Source organism: Bactrocera neohumeralis, unplaced genomic scaffold, assembly GCF_024586455.1.
Source record: "Bactrocera neohumeralis isolate Rockhampton unplaced genomic scaffold, APGP_CSIRO_Bneo_wtdbg2-racon-allhic-juicebox.fasta_v2 cluster09, whole genome shotgun sequence".
Classification (NCBI taxonomy): domain Eukaryota; kingdom Metazoa; phylum Arthropoda; class Insecta; order Diptera; family Tephritidae; genus Bactrocera; species Bactrocera neohumeralis.
This window is the reverse complement of record NW_026089622.1, coordinates 32025500-32047977: the sequence shown is the minus strand read 5'-3', so window position 1 is coordinate 32047977 and position 22478 is coordinate 32025500. Positions and strand designations below refer to the sequence as shown.

General features: G+C 38.2%; 1 long non-coding RNA gene and 1 pseudogene across 1 annotated transcript; one reads left to right on the top strand and one right to left on the bottom strand.

Moving 5' to 3' along the window:
* Nucleotides 1-3763: 3763 nt before the first annotated feature.
* On the bottom strand, nt 3764-6030 carry LOC126764335 (uncharacterized). Its single transcript, XR_007667947.1, has 2 exons — nt 4142-6030; nt 3764-4068 (listed from the first exon to the last, which is right to left on the bottom strand). It is a non-coding gene; the product is annotated as an uncharacterized LOC126764335 (long non-coding RNA).
* Nucleotides 6031-10508: 4478 nt separating this feature from the next.
* LOC126764707 (uncharacterized) lies at nt 10509-17323 on the top strand (annotated as a pseudogene).
* Nucleotides 17324-22478: the final 5155 nt, after the last annotated feature.

Sequence of the window (22478 nt, the reverse complement as noted above, 5' to 3'; positions counted from 1 at the left end):
ATCACAAATTTTAAATCCGAAATAATCCGAGGGCCCCACTTACTTTCCCAAAGTTTTGCGATGAAAAACTCAAACATATTCTCAACGCAGTGCGGACGCCACGCGCTAACGGACACGCTGAACGAGCAAACCGCGTCATCCTATCCATGCTACTACCTTATACTGATGACGAAAGACGATGGGACGACAAACTACGTCAAATACAATGGAGCATTAATACCATCCCGAATAAAACCACAGGTTGTACACCATTCCGACTACTTTATGGGTACGTGCCTCGAGACATCCTGCAGAATCAACTTATCCAGGCACTTGAAGACGATGATGTTGACCTGATAAACGACACTGACCTACAGCAACTACTAGTCGACACAGCTCAACGAATAAACGACGTAAGAGCACAAGCCAAGAAGCTATATGACGCAAAGCATAATCAACCGAAGACGTACAACGAAGGTGATCTCGTATTGACTACAAACGAACCAATAAGCTCCGGTACATCACGTAAACTAGAACCACGATTCAGAGGACCATTCATCATCACCAAAGTCCTGCCAAATGATCGTTATGTAATTGAAGACTGACCTCATGCCGAGCGAACGCAACGTCACTACACAGCCGTATTTGCATCAGATCAACTTAAAACTTGGTGCATGTTAACACCAGATGATCCAGACGACATAGACAACGAAGATGAGAGCACCATGGGCGAGGGCGCTACATTGATCAGGAAAGCCGATGTAAGCGATGGCAACTCTGTTGCCCATCAAGTGTCAAATAAAATAAAGCAAGTGGCAGCAACCAAAGACACAGTCAACGAGCAACCGTCAGCGAGTGAGCAACATAAACGAAATATTTGAGAACACCCAGTAAAGTTGAATAAGTGTAACATTTTTCTTATATTCACAATAAAGTTTTGTATTATTATATATAAGTGTTTGACTGTGCAAACGAGTTCGGTGTTTCTCTACACGCTGAAGTACTTTTCTTGAAGTGAGCAACTATTATTTTAACTTTATCAGTTACTTGTTCTACTTCAGGAATGCGTAATCCTTCTTTACAATTAAATTAATTGTGTGAGCCATACAACCAAAATGCTTCCAACCTAACTTATTAATTATAGCACTTTTTATGTTACTAGCATTATCCGACACAGCTAGCAATATTTTATCGTTAATTTTCCAATCACTTACGATTTGTTGTATCGCCTCACTTAAGTTTTCAGCTGTATGATTTTGCCTCAGTTGGGATGACGATAAAAGCACTGACGTTAGTTCAAAATTGTCGGACACATAATGTGCAGTTACAGCAATGAAACTAGACGTGTTCCGCGATGTCCAACAATCAGTGGTGATACAAAACTTTTCCCCGCTCCTAATCATTTCTCGCACCTTATGTTTACATTCCTCATACAATGAAGGAATCATTGATTTTGAAATCACACGTCTGCTAGGAATGTCATAAGATGGATTTAGAGCTGTTACAAATTCCCGAAAACCTTTGTCCTCAACTATAGAGAAAGGTTGCAAATCCACCGTAAACAGCTGCAATAACTTGCTTGTTATTTCACTTTTTGATTTTAGCCGCGCGACATTTAAAATCTTGGTTTGTGTTAAAGGCTTTGGTAATGCAGTCGAAGTTGATGGAATATCGTCTTCAAAAGTAACAGGCGTATTTTGCGGCGCTGGCGTAATTTCCGTCTGCAAAAATATTTTCACAATACCAATTTGATAATAACTTCAAAATTAGATTACCATTTCCAATCGAACAGTAGGATGCCTCCGTTCCATATGTTTTTTTAAATTTGATGTTGACGTTTTATATGATATTTTGCATTTACAAATATCACATTTTGCGAAAACAGCATCCACTTCTTTAAAAAATTGCCACACATAACTCGTTTTTGTTCTTTTTGACACAGACATCTTTAATTTTTATTAAATATAAGCAAACTGATTTGTAACCGTTTCGTACAAAAATTAATGTACATGATCCGTTATTTTTTAAGACGCACATTTTTAAAGTCACAATAAATATATTCTCTGAAGGGTTTTTTCAATATAAGGATACTCAATAGAAACTATTTAAATTAAACGAAAACATACTTTTTAAAATATTTCGTTACTTATAAAATACTTTTTATAAGTTTTTTTTTAAATTACTATATAAATTGATGCAATTTTAAGATTAAAAGTTTTATAATTGGCTTTACTACAGCATTGAGGTTTCTGTAATCAATTGTACATAAATATTACCCGTTTAAAGATAAATTAACTTTTTATATGTTAACCAATTTATACTTATCTGAAATTAAAGAAAATTCATGGCTTTAATGAATATGAATTCATCACAGTCGCATATTTTTATATTCCACGGTGAATGCTATTTTGTCACAGTCGCAATTTTTCATGTGATACTGTGACTGCTACTTTGTCACAGTCGCAATTTTTAATATTCCACGGTGAATGCTATTTTGTCACAGGCGCAATTTTTCACATGATACTGTAACTGCTACTTTGTCACAGTCGCAATTTTTCACATGATACTGTAACTGCTACTTTGTCACAGTCGCAATTTTTCATATGATACTGTGACTGCTACTTTGTTCATTAATTCCTGTCACTGCTACTTTAGGAAACTTGTCACAGCTGTGACCAGTGATTTTTAAGTAGCAGTGACAAAGTCACAGGTACTCAAATATTTGCCATCTCTAATTTCGGATAGTTCTTACAAATTATGTACATATGTTTTGTTGATATATTTTTATTGTTTTTGTTATATACATATGTAAATATTATTTAAATTTTTCGTAAAAGAGAGAGAGTTTGAAAATGGAATTGAAAACAGTTTTTTTCTCTTATGTATATTTTATACGTAAGCAAATATGCTCTTGTCCATAGATTCTATTAGAACGGCCGTCTAATATGCATTATAGAAATACGCTTGGCAATTATACATACATATGTACATATTGATGTACATACATACATATGTTATTTGTATCATGTAAAGGTATACATAAGTATATGTTTGCACTAAATATATGTAAACTCGTATGCATATGTATATATTAGAGTGGGTCAATTTGTATGGAGCAAAAAAAATGCACCAAGCGGTTATCAAAATCGTAAACTACGATGAATTCTAAGAAAATTTGCCTTAGAAACCATGGGTCTAAAATCAAATCAATAAATGAAATGGAAAATACTAACAACTACTGGAGCCGAAAACATCAAGCAGTGACCGTACAGGTGCTGCTACACCTTCTCATCAGCGTTCTTTTTGTGATGCATATCAAGTTGATCTTAAGATCTCTATATACATACTTGCAATTTTGAGAAAGTGCTCTACAAAAATTTAAAACATTCAAAAATGTTATTGAATCTTTTAAGAAAACTATCAAAAGTGGTTATGTCTGGATTTGTTCGAAAGGAAACTCCAAGAGCTTTAGAAGCTGTATAGATAACGGTCTAATTTTGATGTTTAGATTAATGTTAAAAAAGTTTTTTATGAAATTGGCCATGAAATCATCAATAAACAAGAAATGTAAAAGCTCATGGGTTTTGTAATTTTAAGAAATAAAACATTGTGACCCTTAAAAATAAATTAGATATTTATAAAGTAATAGTATTTAGATCGGGTTTTAAAAAGCTTCGGTGATCGGACGAGAACCGATGTATTCAGCGTGGTATGGTCGTTGGCCACTGTGGTCGGTGTGTGTATATGTTACCTATCCACCCATAAAAATTAAAATAATAATAAATAAAATTTCAAACTTTAATAGTTTTAATATTCCGCGAAATCGTATTGCAGTTAACAATATCATTTTATATCTATATATAAAGCAAAAGCTTAACTGTTAAGGGCCAAACAAAATACATATAATATACTTCTAAAGTTCAGAATTTATTAGTTTTAAGGTCGTGTTTGCTGTCCATTCTAGATGTTATGAATCGCGTTGGTTATCCGATAAAAGTACTTAACGTCCGTTGAAAGAGTTTTTTCCTGTTCTGACGACAAGGAAGGAGGCATATTCCCCAGAAAAATACGCTGAAAGTCGGGTACAACCTACAACAAAATCATGTTACTTATTTAGAATCAAAAATAGAGATCGTTATTAAAGTACTAATTCATTGCTTACCTGAATCTGTTCACAGGTTTCCATTAATTTTGTCAGAGCTCCACTGTCAGTTCGCGGTCCACTTGTTGTTGATTTTTCTAGCGCGCAAAATAAGTGGCGAAAAGGTGCAATGATCTGTCTAACAGTACTTCAAACCGTCGTAATATGCCGTTTTCCGTGCCAGTATTGCTGACTTCACCGTCGCGGCAAATACCAAGCAGTTCGAAAAGAGCTAAGTCCTTTTTAACAAAGAAGTCATATAGCAGCTTTTGTTTTGTACCAGCGTCCTCAGCATTGAGTGTTAAATGACCCAAGAGTTCGGTTTTAGGTTCTCGCACAACCACGATGTTAGATTCTTTAACCACTTTTGGGTGAAGCTTATGATCAACCTTCTCCTTTGTCAATGATTCATCTTTTCTGCCATCGAATGAGAAGGCCAGCACGCTGGAATCCCTGCATTGTTTTTGACGCACAGAATCCCTGATTTTTTTCTTTTCTCGCGCTTCTTTACATTTGTTCACAATAATAAGTTCCCATTGTCGTCTTTGAAATCTATATCTTTAAAAAGTGCCGTAGCCAAACACGCAGCAACTCTGTCTGACACACCAAATCTGTCGCACATCATAGCATAATTGGGGGTATCAAGCCTTTTCGTATACGGGCCGCGCTTAATAATAAGATGAATATTCAGTAGCTGTTGGAGCCAAATCCAAATCAACAACATCCGCCAGGATCGCTGGAATTGTCAGTTTCCTCGCGGTATGCTGATCAGTCAAAAATTCGTGTAAATGATCAGGCATAAAACCACATGAGCAACAATTTCTTTGTAAATTGCACTTGCGTTTTTCAATATAGAATAAGTTGTTCATAGTCTTGATAAATGCGGTGTATTTTTTTGATGTAGACGTGCCTTTTGTTTCTTCAAAATATTTATTCAGCAAGGTTTTCAGCTTGTTTGTTATGGTTTTCTTCGCTATTATGCCAATATTCAATTTGCTCCATTTTATTTCTATTTTTAGAGCGATAACTCAAAAAAAAAAATATTTTAAAGCATCGCGGCAAGTTGGCAAGTTTAGTTCGTGTAAATCAATTGGCAAACCAAAAGCACTAAAATTTGGATCTGGCATATGCACCAAATTTGATTCCGAGAGATTTGATAATGTAATATCATTAGCACAAGAACTAATTGATATAGGAGATGACTCCATAATTAAAAGAAGCTTAAGTTTTGCTTTAAAATGTTAGAATCACGAAAATCAGAAGCACACACTTCTTCCTTGAGTAAAAACTTTTAACTGTATTGTATCAAAATAATTTAAAACGATGGTTTCGCAAACAATTGTTGAAGTTGATAAAATCATAGCAAACAAATAAAATTAAAAAAAAAAAAACAAGTGCAAATCAAACTACAATCGACAGTGTAACAGAAATTGGAATGATTTGATTTCTTTTTTAATAAATGAAAAGGAAAACAGTAACAACTACTAGAGTCGAAAACATAAAGCAGTGACCGTACAGAAAAATACCGTTATACGGGAGGTGGCCGTAGTTTTTGCCCAATTTTTATCATTTTCATAATCTCACCTAACTAGGTACAATCTAAAATGTGTACCAAATTTAGACGAAATCGATAAAGTAGTTCCAGAGATTTACATATGCATACAAAAGTGGGCGGTGACATGCCAAAATTTTCATATAGTTGGATTTCTGGCTGCAATACAACACCGAATACCAAACTCAAGATGTTTCCCTTCAACAGTTATTAAAATTTTCGATCTTTAGTGTTTTCAAAAATTACCGTTATATGGGAGGTGGGCGTGGTTATTATCCGATTTCGATTTTTTTCCAGATATCCCTTAAGTAGGCATTGTGTAATATGTATACCAAATTTGAATGAAATCGGGGGGGGGGGGGGGTTTGGTTCCAGAGATATACATATGAACTCATAAGTGGGCAGTGCCACGCCCCCTATAAAAAATTTCTGTATTGTCGAATTTTCTGCTTAAATACAATAATACATACCAAATTTGAGCAAATTAGCTTCCATAGCTACAAAACAAGCAAACAATCGACAGTGGAATAGGAATTGGATTTTTTTTTTTACAAAATACAATATACGAAATTTTCTCGCTAAAAACCGGAAGCTCGATTTTCGTTTTAGACCCATGGTTTCTTGGGCAAATTTTTTTAGAATTCATCGTAGCTTACGATTTTGATAACCGCTTTGTCAAGAAAAAAATTGACCCACTCTAATATATATGTTTGTACGTATGGTTTTTTTCTATTTTGATTCTGTTTTTGTCTTTTATTTTACTTGAGACTGGCTATTTTGACTTTGCTACTAATTATATACATATGTACATATATACAATCGCGCTTACTGCTTTATTCAGCAGAGAGGGTTTGCCGGTAATTTTTCGCAAGCATTTATTTGAACATTAGCTGCTTTTGGTAACTTGGTGTGTTTTGAAAACACAAAGGTAAAGTATAATACTTTTTATATATTTGACATGCATTAATTTTTTTTTTGCCGTTAAAGAGGTTTTCAATTACAGGTTTTGTATCAAATACCACTGTAATTTTAGGCATACATCTATATATATAAAATTAAGTGGCAAAACTTCCTGTTCGCATACTCATCCTAAACGGCTTGCCCGATTTAAATGAAATTTTCAGGGGTGATTGGGGTCTGTTTGGAGGGTGCACATAAGAAATTTAGTGTGTGTATCATTGCACGTTTTGCAAAAAAAAAAAAAAAAAAAAAAATGTACATCCCGCCTATACAAATTCTCATGAAATAATGTTTTGCCGCAAGATTGGCAGTCCTGTCAAATGCCTTTTACCAGAGAACGTATAATATAGAGAAGGTTCAACTACGGACAAGCGTGTAAACTGTCGGCAGGAGAAATTTTAACAGAAATGAGTGAACAGAGCTGAGAATTCAATGAAAATTATGCTCAGAAATATACATTGCTTTTGCAGACGCAAGTTGGCCTTTTGGCTTATATTTTTATACGTTACATGCTATCATATCAATTCATATGAATATCATTTGGCGAATTTTTGTGAATTCATGCAAAATTGATAACATTATTGAATTATGCTATTTTCATGGTAATATTTGTAGTAATGTCCAAGTAAAAGCTACTTTTTAAACTTTTCTTATCTTTGATAATCTATATATGTATATATGTACATATGTATGTATATAAAATAAAGACGGGTTTGTTCGACAACTTATAACTCGAGATCTGCTGAACCAATTTTCATGGTTATTGATTCGTTGGATTTGTCTCCGCCCCGAATAGCAGAATGCATATTAAAAACAATGAAAACTCGATATGTGTAATGAATACTTAATCTTCTTATATATACTTTTTTCCATACAATTTTTTTTTTAATTTTTGTTTGTTTTGTTTTTCAATATATTTATTTGTAAATTATTTGAATTGTTCAATTTCGGTCGCTTACTTTTAAATTCCGGCTATTCAAAAGAAAAATTATTGAAAATTATTCAGTGAAAACTTTACGTGTATTTCTCACAAAGAGGTCGATTGCAGATTGAAATTTGATACGAAGCCACGAAGAGGTCGCCGTAATATCGGTCGGCGTTCTTTTTGCAATCTACGTATGGCAGCCCAAGAAAGGCAAGACAAGAAGTACTCCCAAAATGCGATGGCATACGTGCGGAATTATGGATCGCGGTCATTCAGCAGGCGATCGTCACGATATCACAGCACGACTTTTCAAACAACAGTTACGATGTTTCATGGACTTTATCTTGGAGTAATCAGTAGGTATATGTGGTGCTGTTAGATGCTAGATGTACTATGTTGAGTGACAACAGAGAGGTTTGTCGCACGTACACATTCGTCATTGGATGGCGGATGGTGGTTACACCAGATCAAATTGAAGAAATCATTTCTGCGGAAATTCTTGACGCAGAGAAAGATTCTGTATTATAATAAGTGATGAAAACCAAAAGTCATGTCAATGTTGCGTATTGCAGTTTGGTGTAATCGGTAAAATATGTTTATAAATACGTCACCAAAGGAAGCAACATGGCGGTTACTGGTCTTAAACGATACGGTCGATACGTGAACTGCAATAAAGCGCTTTGTAGGATATTTGTTTTTGTAATTCATGAACGTTTTCCGACTGTTGTGCGTTTCGCAGTTCTTTTGAAGAATGGCCAAAGAGTGTATTTCAACCCAGAGAATACAGTACAGACAGGGGAAACACCTCCAGCAACAAAATTAACATTTACGAGTTTTTTCTCAACTTTCGTCAGTGAACCGTTTGCGAGAACTTGCTCTATTCGGAAATACCTTGATATTATACATACAATTACAATTACAACTGCTGGAACATGATAAACACTGGAATGAAGTTCGCACACTTTTGGCGATGATCAGCCTTCAAATTCGCGTCAGTTATGGGATACGACCAAAAATTACATTGCCGAAGACATTTTACATCGTATACGCTAAGAATTGGAAATGGGTAAATACCGGTTGATACTTCCGGTGGTTTGATATCAATTCCATATGCCATTTATCAATTCACGAAAGATGGACTCATCATATGTTTATACTAACATTGGACAAATTATTGTTAGTACGATTCCTTAAATGCATGCGCAATGTTAGCTGGCAAAAATACCGATGATGTTGACTTAAACTGGAAGATTCAATGTCAAATTCCGGGAGACTTGCGGTCATACAAATCGATCGATCGTCTTGACAATGAAGGCAACACCGCGAATTATCCAGTGAAATTTCTAAATAAATTCTTTGGAGAGGCTTGGTATGCCACCGCATCATTTGCGTCTCAAAGTTGGATCTGTCGTTATTATGTTTCGCAATATGATTGTGACGCACCTATCAAATACATGGGGAAGAATGTTTGATTCTACGGATTTCTTTTGAGTTCTAACGAGTTGCCATTTCAGTTCAAACGTATTCCGTTTCCAAGGAAAATTGCATTTGAAATGACAATCGACAGGACACAAGGATAGTCGCATAGTGTGTGGCATAAATTTGGAAATTCTATAATTTTCACACGGCCAGATATACGTGGCGTGCTCACGATCCATCTTTTCTGTACACCGGAACAGAAACCAAAAATTGTTGTTTATCAAGCTGCGTTACATTGAAAAAAAAATATAGAAAAATCTCAAATAAATGATAATCAACACAATATGAATTTTTGTCTTTTCAATTCAAAACACATAATTTCGTGCAGGACAACGGCTGCGGGGTCAGCTAGTATGTGTATATATTAAACTAATAAAGGACACAATACGCTCACTTTGGTTTCCTTTAAGGGGATAATGTGGCTGTATCGTTTTGTTCCATTTCCTTTCCTCTTGTATCCACCTGCTAGGCCTTTTGTGTGTGTTGTTGAAGTGAAAACTTCTTATGGCGCGTTGGGCACTTTTGTGGGTGAGCATTTTCAGCCATTCTCGCGACAGATGAGATTTTACACAGATACACGCGGAGTAGTATTGTTATAATATATGTATGTATACTATACGCGCTCTTTGCATGGGCATTCGTTCGTGCTCTCGCGACAGACGAGATTACATACCTATGTGTATACTCAGACATAGGGAAGGCAGAGAACGTAAAGTATATGTATATACAACATATATAATACAATGTTGTGAGGCTTTGTCGTCGCTTCGGCTTTGGTTGCCAGTGACAGCGGAGATGCGAAAAATGCGTGCGACACTTGTTATTATGAATGTATGTACATATGTATGCATGTGACTCGCATTTGCTTTCGTAAACATACAAATGTGCCAAAGAAATAATGTACATTTGTAGAAATTCTATTGCTACGAATATGGAAATGATAACGAAATAATGCGAATGTGCATATGTATTTCATGAAGGTCATTAATTTTTTTGAAGAAATGGAAGGAATGAATGGAAGTGTTTATATGAGCACATTTAAGTTCATTTAGCACATTTTCATTTTACAATAGTCGAAATTGATATAATATAATAGTCGAAATGTAGTGCAGGTCGCCTCCACGCTGATGCATCCTGGGTAACGCTAAATGGCCTGCGGCCTTCACGGCCTTACAACTCTGTTAGACCCCTGGGCTGGTGGTGGCGGCGTTTTGCCACCTGAGTATGATGGGGTGACACCCATCAGAAATGGCTGTCAGATAACTGGAGGGTTATAAGGCTAGAGAGAACCGATGAACCATATCGGCAGGCGCTGATAATGCTTAACGCGGAGTCCATCGGTCCTCTCAGTAAAACCAAGGGAGCCATCAGCTATGGGTTCGAGATGGTAGTACTGAAGATACTCCCGACGGATGCCAGGGCTGATGGCACTCAAACTGCAGATGCGAAGGGGAAGGCGGAAGACGTTAGTGATGGTCAAACGGCCATGGATAATGACCCAAACCTCTCGGACGTGACGAGTTCTGGAGGCGGTTCGTCGATCGGCGACTCCGGTTTCAGCCTCGAACAATTGTTTGAGGAGGTGAGGGTCCATCACGACCAGAGCGCTGAACTGGCGCTCCAAGAGGAGAGTCTGAAGGATGAAATTCCTCCAAATTAACCTCCATCACGCAAAGGCGGCCTCCGCCAATCTACTGCTTCGTCTGAAGCAAGACGAAGCCGATGTGGTCTTGGTCCAGGAACCGTGGCTAACTGGCAACGGAATCTCTGGACCGAGGGCTAAGAGCCATAAGCTGCTGGCGGTCAAGGATGCAGGTAGAAATAAAGCCTGTCTGCTGGTCAGAAACGAACTAACGGTATTTCTTTTAAATAACTTCAGCAACGCTGACGTAGTTACAGCAAATACAGAGTGCGACACCGGGAATGTCTGGCTCATCTCCGCGTATATGCCTCACGATGATGAGGTGGAGCCGCCTCCCGCATTGCTAAGGAGGACCTTGGCTGAAGCGTCCCGGAATGGTGCCGGTGTCATCATCGGTTCAGACGCCAACTCGCGACACTCGATCCTGGGGAGCTCGGATACCAACACTAGAGGTGAGACGCTTTTTGATTTTATTGTAAGCGAAAATCTTCGCATCTGCAATAGGGGAAATTCTCCAACTTTTGTTACCGCAGGTAGAGAGGAGGTTCTCGACCTCACCCTAGCCTCTCACGGGATTGCGCCACTGATCTCAAACTGGAGGGTTCTCGATGACCACTCCTTTTCAGATCATAGGTATATCGGGTTTAGTCTAGCCGGAGAAGGTCCGCCTAGAAAATCTTTCAGAAATCCCAGGAACACGGACTGGGAAGGTTACCGCGGAAGGCTTCGGTCGAGGTTTTCAGCTCGGCGTGCAACACTGCACTGGAGAGTTCCTGTTCATTGAAAACACCGAAGGGCAGAGGGAAACCTCAATGGTGGACTTTGGAACTCTCCGAAATTAGGGCGTCCTGCAGACGCTTATTTAACAAGGCCCGTAGGTTATCTGATGATTGGGTCCTGTATAAAACAGGACTTGCGATATACAAGTCCGAGCTAAGAAGGGCTAAGAGGATCTGGAAGAACTCTGTGGCCCTGGGGTTTCTCAAGGATGTAAATGGGAAGTGGGCGCTGAGCAGTGAAGAGACACTTCAGATGCTCCTTGATGTTCACTTCCCTAGTAACACGTCCTCTGCGGAGGTATCACTCGGAGCGTTGTATGCTGACAACACGGCCTCTGCTGACCTTCTGGATGAGCGTCACTTGACTTGGACGATAAATTCGTTCAAACCGTTTAAGTCCCCGGGACCGGACGGCATCATACCAGCGCAGCTGCATCAGGCTGTTAAGGTATCATGCGGCTGGTTGGCACCGATCTATGCGAGCTGCATTAGATTAGGTTACATCCCAGGGGCCTAGAGACGAGTCAGAGTTACGTTCATCCCGAAAGCTGGCAGGGGCTCCCACGTCACGGCCAAGGATTTCAGGCCCATCAGCCTCTCCTCCTTTTTGCTAAAAACTTTGGAGAGACTGCTGGACTGGTATCTGAGAAGGCGTATTCCGAGAGACCATCTATAAGGAGCGCAACATGCGCATCGTAAAGGAAGGTCAGTGGATATTGCCCTGCACACTATGGTGTCGTGGCTTGAGGAAGCAATTGAGGATAAGGACTTGGCTGTTGAGGGAGCTTTCAACAACGTCCTGCCAGAGGCAGTTATAACTGCTCTAGACGGTCTTGGGGTTGAATCGAACCTCAAGCACCTCATTTTCAGTCTTCTGTGCGACAGAGTGGTCGAAAGAAAATGGGGCAGCGCGGGTGTGCGGCGGAGTGTGAGCAGGGGAACCCCCAGGGGGGAGTTCTTTCTCCTCTTCTATGGATCCTTGTCGTCAACGACCTTCTCAAAAAGCTGGAGGATCTTGGCTGTCAGGTGATTACCTATGCAGACGATGTAGCACTTATGGTGAAAGGAAAGTTTCTCAGCACCGTGTATGAGTTGACGCAGGGATATCTCAGCATTGTAACAAAATGGGCGATCGGAAGTGGACTCGCCATCAATCCAAATAAAACAGAAATGTTTTTATTTAGTAGAAGATACAAGATCCCTGTGGCACCGTTGCCGCAAATGGGAGGTATTCGCCTGCAACCGGCGGATACAGTAAAGTATTTAGGGCTCATCCTGGATAAGAAGCTTTGATGGAAACCGAATATCGAGGAAAGAGCCAGGAAGGCATCGATTGCCCTATACTGCTGTAGAGGAGCTATTGGCAAGAGGTGGGGACTCTCGCCGAAGGAGGTCCTCTGGCTCTATGACACCATAGTCAAGCCCATAATGTTCTATGGAGTCTTTATATGGTGGAGGGCTTTACAGAAGACCACACTTGCAAAGAAACTTGAGAGCGTTCAGCGGACCGCGCTCATCAGTATGTGCGGTGCATTAAGGTCCACCCCAACCATTGCACTCAATGCAATTCTAAACATAACGCCGGTGGATATTACCGGAAGGTGTATGGCCGTAAAGGTGGCTATAAGGCTCAGGGAGTATGGATTCCTAAAGGAGCGGGTATCTGAACACTCGGATATCCTCACAAGCTTCGACTCCGGTGGCTCCTTCACTGCCCATATACCGAGGAAGGAGGTTTGGGAGGGAAGAAGCCGTTGGAGGAGAGGGGAAATAAGCTTCTTTACGGATGGGTCAAAGCTTAGGAAGGTTGGTGGAGGTGTCTACTGTCGGGAACTCTCCATTAAATCCAACTTCAGACTTCCCGACTATTGCAGTGTCTTCCAGGCGGAGGTCGCAGCCATCAAAGTGGCAGCAGATTTGCTGCTCCGGAGAGTGTCTACCTTCAGGGAAGTGACCATTCACTCAGATAGCAGAGCGGCGATACTAGCCTTGAACTCATTCACAGTGCGTTCAGGGCTGGTCGAAGAGTGTCTGGCATCACTGTCTCTGGCGGCTAGAGCTTTTACTACAAGACTTGTAGCGGTGCCGGGTCACAGCGGAATCGCGGGTAACTGCAAAGCTAATGAGCTAGCAAGGAGAGGCACCCTAGAATCGTTATCGGTAGAATGGGGACGGGTCGGTGCTCCCGCATCCTCCTGTGCTCTACTACTGGATAGCTGGGCCTCGCGGCTTCTTGGTCAACGCTGGGTCAGCGTTGGTACCTGCGCGGTCGCAAAAGCCTTCTGGCCCAATATAGATCGCAAGAGATCTAATGATCTCTTTGCCCTCAGTAAGGCCAGCCTCTCGTTAGTGATGGGGCTCTTAACGGGCCACTGTCCTATTGGCATACATGCTGTAAGACTGGGAATTCTACCGGACGCCGCATGCAGAAGCTGTTTGGAAGAAGATGCGGTAGAAACTAGCCAGCCCTTCCTTCTTGACTGCGACGCTTTCAGGAGATCAAGACTTAGACACTTGGGAGCGCATACCTTCACACATCCCACCGAACTGGCGGGCGTAAAAATTAAGCGCCTTTGCAAATTTATATTGGCTACGAAGCGTTTCGCCGATCTTTAAGTCCGAACATAGGAGTTATATTTTCAATGGCTTCACAAAGGCCTATATCTAGTCCACGTGCGATCTATGATCAGCCATCTATTTTCGGTTGTCTCCATTAGATGCCAGTGCACTTTGGTTGGTGCTCATAGCAGCTTTGAAAGTGGAGGCGAATAATTCGTCCTCATCGGACGTCGTTATTGTCGCCAAAGTGGTTGTTGTTATTGTTGTTGTTATTGTAGTTGTTGTAGTTGTTGTTGTGAAGTTTGTTTTATTCATGTTTGGTCCCACGAGTAAGCCGGAAAGGGTTGGTCACTCCTCCGCAGAGCCGGTATGCATAGAGAAGGCATTTAATACCTCCGACCTCGCCACGGCATCGGAGGGGACCGTTCGCGATCAGCCATTCATTACCGCCCGCTGACCATTCAGCTATCGGCACGGGTACCTCAACACCTTGACGGGTGGTGTTGGTGCGGGTATCCACATACTTCCACATTAGGAGATAGGCGTAAAACCTAGGGTTTATTCATCTATATCACCATTGTGGGAATTACGGGATGTCCCTCTTAGTTCGTAAGAGTAGAGTGCGTTTCCTTTGGGATGCGCACTTTACTATTACTTAAGTCCCTTCGCCACGACAAAGCGACCAAATTTAAAGGAGGAAGGGCTTAGTTTGGGTGCAACCCAACATTTTATAGTCTTGCAACGTGCAACAAAGCCAGGGAAAAACTTTAAGGTGTACAATCAATCATATAGAGTTAAGTCAGCCGGATGTTCGAAAGCCCTGATATTAGTTATATAGGAGCTAGGCCAAGTCAAATTTATCTATTTTAGGCACAAAGATACACTGTTATCAGTAAAACACGGTTTCTCATTTTCATTCTGATATCTTACATATTGGCAGATCCATGCGATACAAAGTCACTCGGAAGTTCGAAAATTTTTAATTTTTTGTATTTATTAAGAAAAATTTTACTAAGAAAAATAATTAATAATTAAGTTCTAAAAATCATCGTTTTAAAGCTCTTCTCCGATGTGTAGACTTTGGAAAATGACGTATTAGAGACCAACAATAGTCAGACATCATAATTAAATCCCAGAAACCTTGATAGCGCTCTTCCATGACGAGTAAGTCTTGATGTATACGCTCTCCCTGCTCTTCGCTCATATCTCCTAAATTTTCCGGAAACCTCTCTAGGTGACTATGAAGGAAGTGGAGTTTTATACTCATATTGCATCATATAATTTCTAGATTATTTATTTTCGAGAAAATTCTGCATCACAGATACGAATGCTGTCCAAGCCTTTAGTTCTGACTCAGCCATAGAATTTCAGAATTGAGTATCTTTCGAAAGGTGTCTAATTTGGGGTTCATTAAGGATTCCGGCTTTAATCCTTTCCATAGGGAGCTGAGGAAATTTTTGGCAAATGTAAGAAAAGCAGCTCCCATCTTTATCTAGTGATTTTACAAACTGTTTCATGATGCCCAGTTTTATATGTAATGGTTGAAGGATAATTTTGTTACGAGCTACTAATGAATTGTGGACTATATCGTGCTTTCCAGGCTCCATTTTTTCTCTCAAGGGCCAGTTTTTTCTTACCCAATGCTCTTGGTTAGCTTTACTATCCCAAAGGTATAACCACTTTGTTGACCGAGAAGAATGTTGACCATTTTTAAATCGACACATATTTGCCACTCAAGGTCATTGTATTTTATTTTGTTCAAGACTAGCGAAATGTTACAATATTCCTCCTTTATCTTTGTACTGTGGGCAATAGGTACCCCAGTGTATTTATTTCCATTATTTAATAGAATACATTTAAGGCTAGGTTTTGAGCTGTCAATGAATAAACGCAAGTCGTTTGGCTCGTATCGCTTCAAGCCCATTTTTATACTCTCGCAACAATGTTGCTAAGGAGAGTATTATAGTTTTGTTCACATAACGGTTGTTTGTAAGTCCTAAAACTAAAAGAGTCAGATATAGGGTTATATATACCAAAGTGATCAGGGTGAGTAGAGTCGAAATCCGGATGTCTGTCTGTCCGTCCGTCCGTCTGTCCATCCGTCTGTGCAAGCTGTAACTTGAGTAAAAATTGAGATATCATGATGAAACTTGGTACACGTATTGGCTCCATAAGAAGGTTGAGTTCGAAGATGGGCAAAATCGGCCTACTGTCACGCCCACAAAATGGCGGAAACCGAAAACCTATAAAGTGTCATAACTAAGCCATAAATAAAGATATTAAAGTGAAATTTGGCACAAAGGATCGCATTAGGGAGGCCCCGCCCCCTACTAAGTTTTTTGTACATATCTCGGAAACTACTATAGCTATGTCAACCAAACTCTACACAGTCGTTTTCTTCAGGCATTTCCATATACAGTTCAAAAATGGAAGAAATCGGATAATAACCACGCCCACCTCCCATACAAAGGTTATGTTGAAAATCACTAAAAGTGCGTTAACCGACTAACAAAAAACGTCAGAAACACTAAATTTTACGGAAGAAGTGGCAGAAGGAAGCTGCACGCAGGCTTTTTTTAAAATTGAAAATGGGCGTGGCGTCGCCCACTTATGGACCAAAACTCATATCTCAGGAACTACTAGACCGATTTCAATGAATGATTTTCAATTCGGTATATAATATTTTCTTAACACCCTGATGACATGTACGAAATATGGGTGAAATCGGTTCACAACCACGCCTTCTTCCAATATAAAGCTATTTTGAATTCCATCTGATGCCTTTTCTGTATAATACGAGTATATACATTAGAAACCAATGATGATAGCGGAATAAAACTCTACAAAAATACGGTATTTGAAAAATATGTAAATGACGTATAATGAAATCTCGATTATCACTTTATCATACGAGAGTATAAAATGTTCGGTGACACCCGAACTTAGCTCTTCCTAACTTGTTATCAACAAGTTTTTGATATCTGAACAAAAGGTAATGCCGTTTTCTTCGGAAAAATAACGCCGTAATTCTGCATCTCTTTCACGATAAAAACTTATTTTAGTATCCGAGGATAGCAAGTTTTTTTCTTTTAGTCTTGATGCTAACAATTCTGAAGCTTGGTTAGAAAGATTAAAATCTCTTACAAGATCATTCAACTCATTTTGGGGAAAGTGTTTTGGCTCATTAGACATACCTTCAAAATCAGCATCATTTTGTGATGAGCTTGGTCCTTCAATGTCTTGCTCTAATGGTTCAGATATATTTTTAGGCTCTGAGGAGTTAGGTGAACGCTGCACTGGACGTTGAACAAAACTAGTACTTGGGTACTGCCATTTAGCTCGGTTTTTAGTGTTTAAACCGTTTATGTTCACACTACAAAAATAACAGTTTACGAGATGATTTCGTTGTTCTCACCAAATAGTCGGTGCTCCAAATTTAAAGGCACTTCTTTTACCACTTTTCCATAATCTTAAATATTCCACACAAGATTTACAAACACAATTGTGAGCCCAAGAATTCTTATTTTTGTCCAAGAGCACCCCAAAATACTCAAAATAGGTATTTTTCACCAACTCTGATACAACTTTTCTACAATTTTTAAACACATATTCTCCGCATATGTAGCAAAAATGAAATGATCGGGTTGTTTAAACAACGTCTTCCTGAACTTGTCATGACGCAAATAATTGAGAAACTAATCTTAACACAGTAAAATACGCCTGTTTTCGATTAATATATATGCTTAAATGATAAAAATCAAAAACAAAGTAACTTGAGCTGCTCAAAAACTTTTGAGGGTAGATTTGACAAAAACAAGTAATAAGTGAACAATATCAATCGCATAATTCGCGGCAACAGACAAAAAGTTCAATACTGTAAACTAGTGTAATTTATTATATATATGTATGCATAATACTTCAGTATAATATAAAAAATATAGGTTCTTGTTCTTAAAACCACAAATTATGCACAAAGCTTGACTAATAATTGTATTACAATAATTTTTTTCACAGGCAAACACGCCTGACTTTTTGAGTTGCAAATTGGTCGATTAAATCTTCACAATCTAAACGTTGAAGTACATCTGATTCGATGCATAGAATAGCTAAGCTATTGAGTCTATTTGCGCACTCGTTGTAGAACGTAAGTAGTTTTTAACTCTTTTCAAACAAGAAAACGATCGTTCTGCGCTACAGTTTGTTACAGCTAAAGTAATAAATATTCGACATGCAATTTCTACGTTCGGAAACTCTGTATAAAGGTCGTTTGCACACAAAAGTTTCAGAATATCGGAAGGTGAATTTTGTTCCATCTTTTTGTTTTTTAAAGCAATAAGCATGGAAGTGCACAAATTCGTTCTCCAATGAGGACTCAAGATCTGAAGAATAAACATTTTGTAAACATTTAGCTCGGTTACGAATCTCTCTATTATCCAAATTGCCAAATTCAATAATAACTGTGAACATTTCATGAATCTTTTCATATGCAACACATCTTTTTCGCAATTCAGAATCTAGATTGTCAAGAGTGACATTAAAAGTGTTGACTCTATATATTATATTATTTTATCTTTGAAATATTTAAAGCAGTTTTATCATAGATTTCGAATTCATTTCTCGTATCAGCAACAATTTTGATCAAACTACGATAATCGTCGATCACGTCAGCAATACTACAACCAACTTTCTGCAATCTTTGACTAACAGCATTGAATCGTGAGAGTAAAAAATGCCAAAGTATCTGCATACTCGTAAAAGCTGTTTCAAGTCGCTCCAATTGAATTCGTAAACCTTTAGCTTCCTGTCTTGTAATGGCATTTTCTTCCATATTTTCTTCAGTAATAATCAAAGTCTCGATTATTTCGTCGAAATGTTAATTATGTACATGATCAGCTTCATAACGAGCTGACCATCTGGTTGCAGATAAAGATTGTAACGCAATTCTTTTTCCAGTATGAAATTATAAAACTTCCCAGCGGTGCGTCGATGCAGTAAAGAAGTTATACAGTATTAAAGTTTGTACAGTATTAAAGAAAGAAGCAGCTTCCGGCGCGCATTCTACTGCGTGTACTCCAACTAAATTCATAGAATGAACAGCCCAAGGAGCATGTTCTGCACGATCATTAATTTCATGAATTCTTGCCTGTAAACCGGAATAAATTCCTGATACATTGTTAGCGTTATCATATGACTGACTTCGACTGTCGGTGAGATCAAGATCAAAAAACTCGAGAATCGATAATACAGCAACTACCAAATCTTCAGCTTTATGTCCAGAATTTTCAATGAACATCAGAAAACGTTGAACAGGCTTTCCATCTTTCTGCACGTATCTGATAACAAACGAAAGTTGATCAACATGAGATATATCAGGTGAGGAATCTACAATAATCGCATAATAATGGGTTGTCATAAAAAGTCTTTTGGTATTTTTATTGATTTTTATTGAAATTGAAATGAATTTTTTGATGACTCATGCCCAGCTCTTGACCGATGCATGGCTGCTGCCAATATGCCGGAGTTATGTTGCTCAAACTTTCTTCCGTTCAAATAAAACACTTTAAACACCTTATTTCTTCGAAGGTTACACCATTAATAATTTTTATTTTCAAACCAATTCCCACGAAGTCAAGCAAGTAAAAAATAAATTTGATGAGTCAGTAAAAATTAAAACAACAACAATTGCACAAAAGTTGATAACAGGAAGTAAGTATTAATTACAACTTTTGCAAGTAAGTATTAATTACAACTTTTGCAATGTTTTAAATAATAAAACAAATTTAATGGCATGTTCTTACTATTCCATTGGTGTCTTATGAAGTCAAGCAAGTAAAATAAACTTGATGGTCAGTAAAAATTAAACAACAATTGCACAACAGTTGATAACAGGTAAGTATTAATTACAGTTGTTGCAATGCCTCAAATAATAAAATAAATTTAGTGATATGTTCTTATTATTCTATTGGTGCCTTCTGGGTTTTGGTGGAGGTTGATGTGACGATATAACTCCTCCCCTTAGAGTAGAGCGATGGCCACAACGAAGTTGGTGGAGACAGAGCATCTTCAGTGGGTTTAGGATAATACCGAATCCTGGGGTTTTTCCATAACAGAGTTCCACAAGTGATAGTTAAGGTGAGGAGTATAAATGTCGTTATCGTTATTATGTTTCTCCTTTGAATTGCATCCTTTCTTAATCTCGTAATATCATTTTTGTTGAATAAACTGTAATCTTTGATCTTCTCTAGGCTTAAAGTCTCTGTTATTGTTGTTATTTGCACTTTCTCTAGATTTGGTGGTGCTACGAAGATTATGCCCCAATGGACTGAAGGGTTGTCTTTATATGTTATTCCCGCTATCGTGACGGAACAATTCGTGTGTGGAGAAGGAGGTTCCTTCAATTGTGAAATTTTGCCCACAATCAGAGGTTATCGGTAGTCCCTTTACGTTGATAACCATTATATAATTATCTTCGGTTGAATATATTCGATGTGCGCCCACATCGTTCACAGGACATATTGGTGTTTATTATTCAAGATTAGCGATTCAAGTTGAGTTATTGGTGCTTTCGAAGTCGTTTGACCTCTTGCAGTAATGCACGTTCTCAAGTTTTGGGCAAGTCTGTTAAGTATTGAGCTCGTGGTTATTGTAACTTACGTATAGTTTGTTTTAATTACTTTCGTAATTATTAATAGAAGAGGAATGAGATGGAAAAGCGAATTCGTACTTTTAGCCAAATTTGGAAGTTTTATATTAAAATTAGGTTGCTATTATTATAATATGCTTGGGTTCAGAAGTTCGTAAAGGTGTCCGTCCGAAACTAAGTCAATATTCTGGGATTTAAAATGGTGTCTTTATTTCATCCAATTCATCTGGATGAAGAATAAGCTTTGATACTATACCAAGCTTTGCGAGCATTACAGCTTCTATTATGTCAGAGATATGGTTCAATAATAAATCTATATTATAATCAAGCTGATTCATGTGGATTTCTAATAGCCCATTGTCTTCTTTTAGAATATGATTAGTTGTTTTTGTTGAGAGTTTTCTAAAAATTTTGTAATGCTTTCTGATTGTTATTCATATGCTCTGTCAAATTTTTAAATCTCTGTACCATTTTTATATTCAAACTTTTTTGATTTACCTCTATTATTTTTGAATTTTATGTTGTGTCCTGGAGTTCTTGTATTTGTTTATTTATGGTCATAGCGTCATTTGCGTTCATGTTCCCAGTTACATATTTTATTACAGAGCCGTTATGGATTTAATGTCTGTAGTTTTGTTTTCGAGTCCCTTAAGTTTCATCTTACAAATTTTAGCATCTTTTAGAAGGCTATTTTTTCAAATTTGTCTACGATAGTAATTAATTTTGAAGTTTGCAATTACAATTGTCCAAGTCTATTATATGGAATGAATTTGAAATAACTTTCAATCGTTCTCGCGTGTCCAATCTTCCGGGCTATCATATTCTGGTCTTCGTAAATTTTGTATTTCAAGACTTGTCCATAAGCAAAGGCTATTCAAAAGGTAAATAATTGTTTATTATTTTTCGTGGTCTCAGTTTAATTTTTGATTTGTGTAATTTTTAGTTTTTAGTAGTTTGTAACGTAACGTCAGTATCTTTTAATACTTTACGTTTTGAGAATCGTGCAGTTATTTTGTTTCTCCTACATTCTTTTCTATATATATCCTCTTCTTTGTTCCTACGCTCTGGAGGTTTCCTAGATTTATTAAGACAATTCATATTTTTATACTCTCGCAACAATGTTGCTAAGGAAAGTATTATAGTTTTGTTCACATAACGGTTGTTGTTTGTAATGGGGTCCTGAAAACTAAAGAGTCAGACATCCCGTCCCGTCTGTCCGTCTGTCCGTCTGTCCGTCCGTCTGTCCGTCCGTCCGTACAAGCTGTAACTTGAGTAAAAATTGAGATATCAGATGAAACTTGGTACCCGTATTTCTTCTTGACTCCATAAGAAAGTTAAGTTCGAAGATGGGCAAAATCGGCAGACTGCCACGCCCACAAAATGGCGAAAACCGAAAACCTATAAAGTGTCATAACTAAGCCATAAATAAAGATATTAAAGTGAAATTTGGCACAAAAGATCGCATTAGGGAGGGGCATATTTGGACGTAATTTTTTTGGAAAAGTGGGCGTGGCCCGCCCCTACTAAGTTTTTGTACGCATCTCGCGACTACTATATTCTCTCATCAGCAAACTGTATAAGTCGTTTCCGTTGAATATTCCATGTACGGGTTAAAATGGAAGAAATCGGATAATAACCATGCCCACCTCTCATACAAAGGTTATGTTGAAAATCACTAAAATTGCGTTAACCGACTAACAAAAAACGTCAGAAACACTAAATTTTACGGAAAAAATGGCAGAGAGGAAGCTGCACCCAGGCTAAAAATTTAAATGGGGGGGCGTCGGCCCGGGGGACCAAAAAACCAGGAACTACTCAA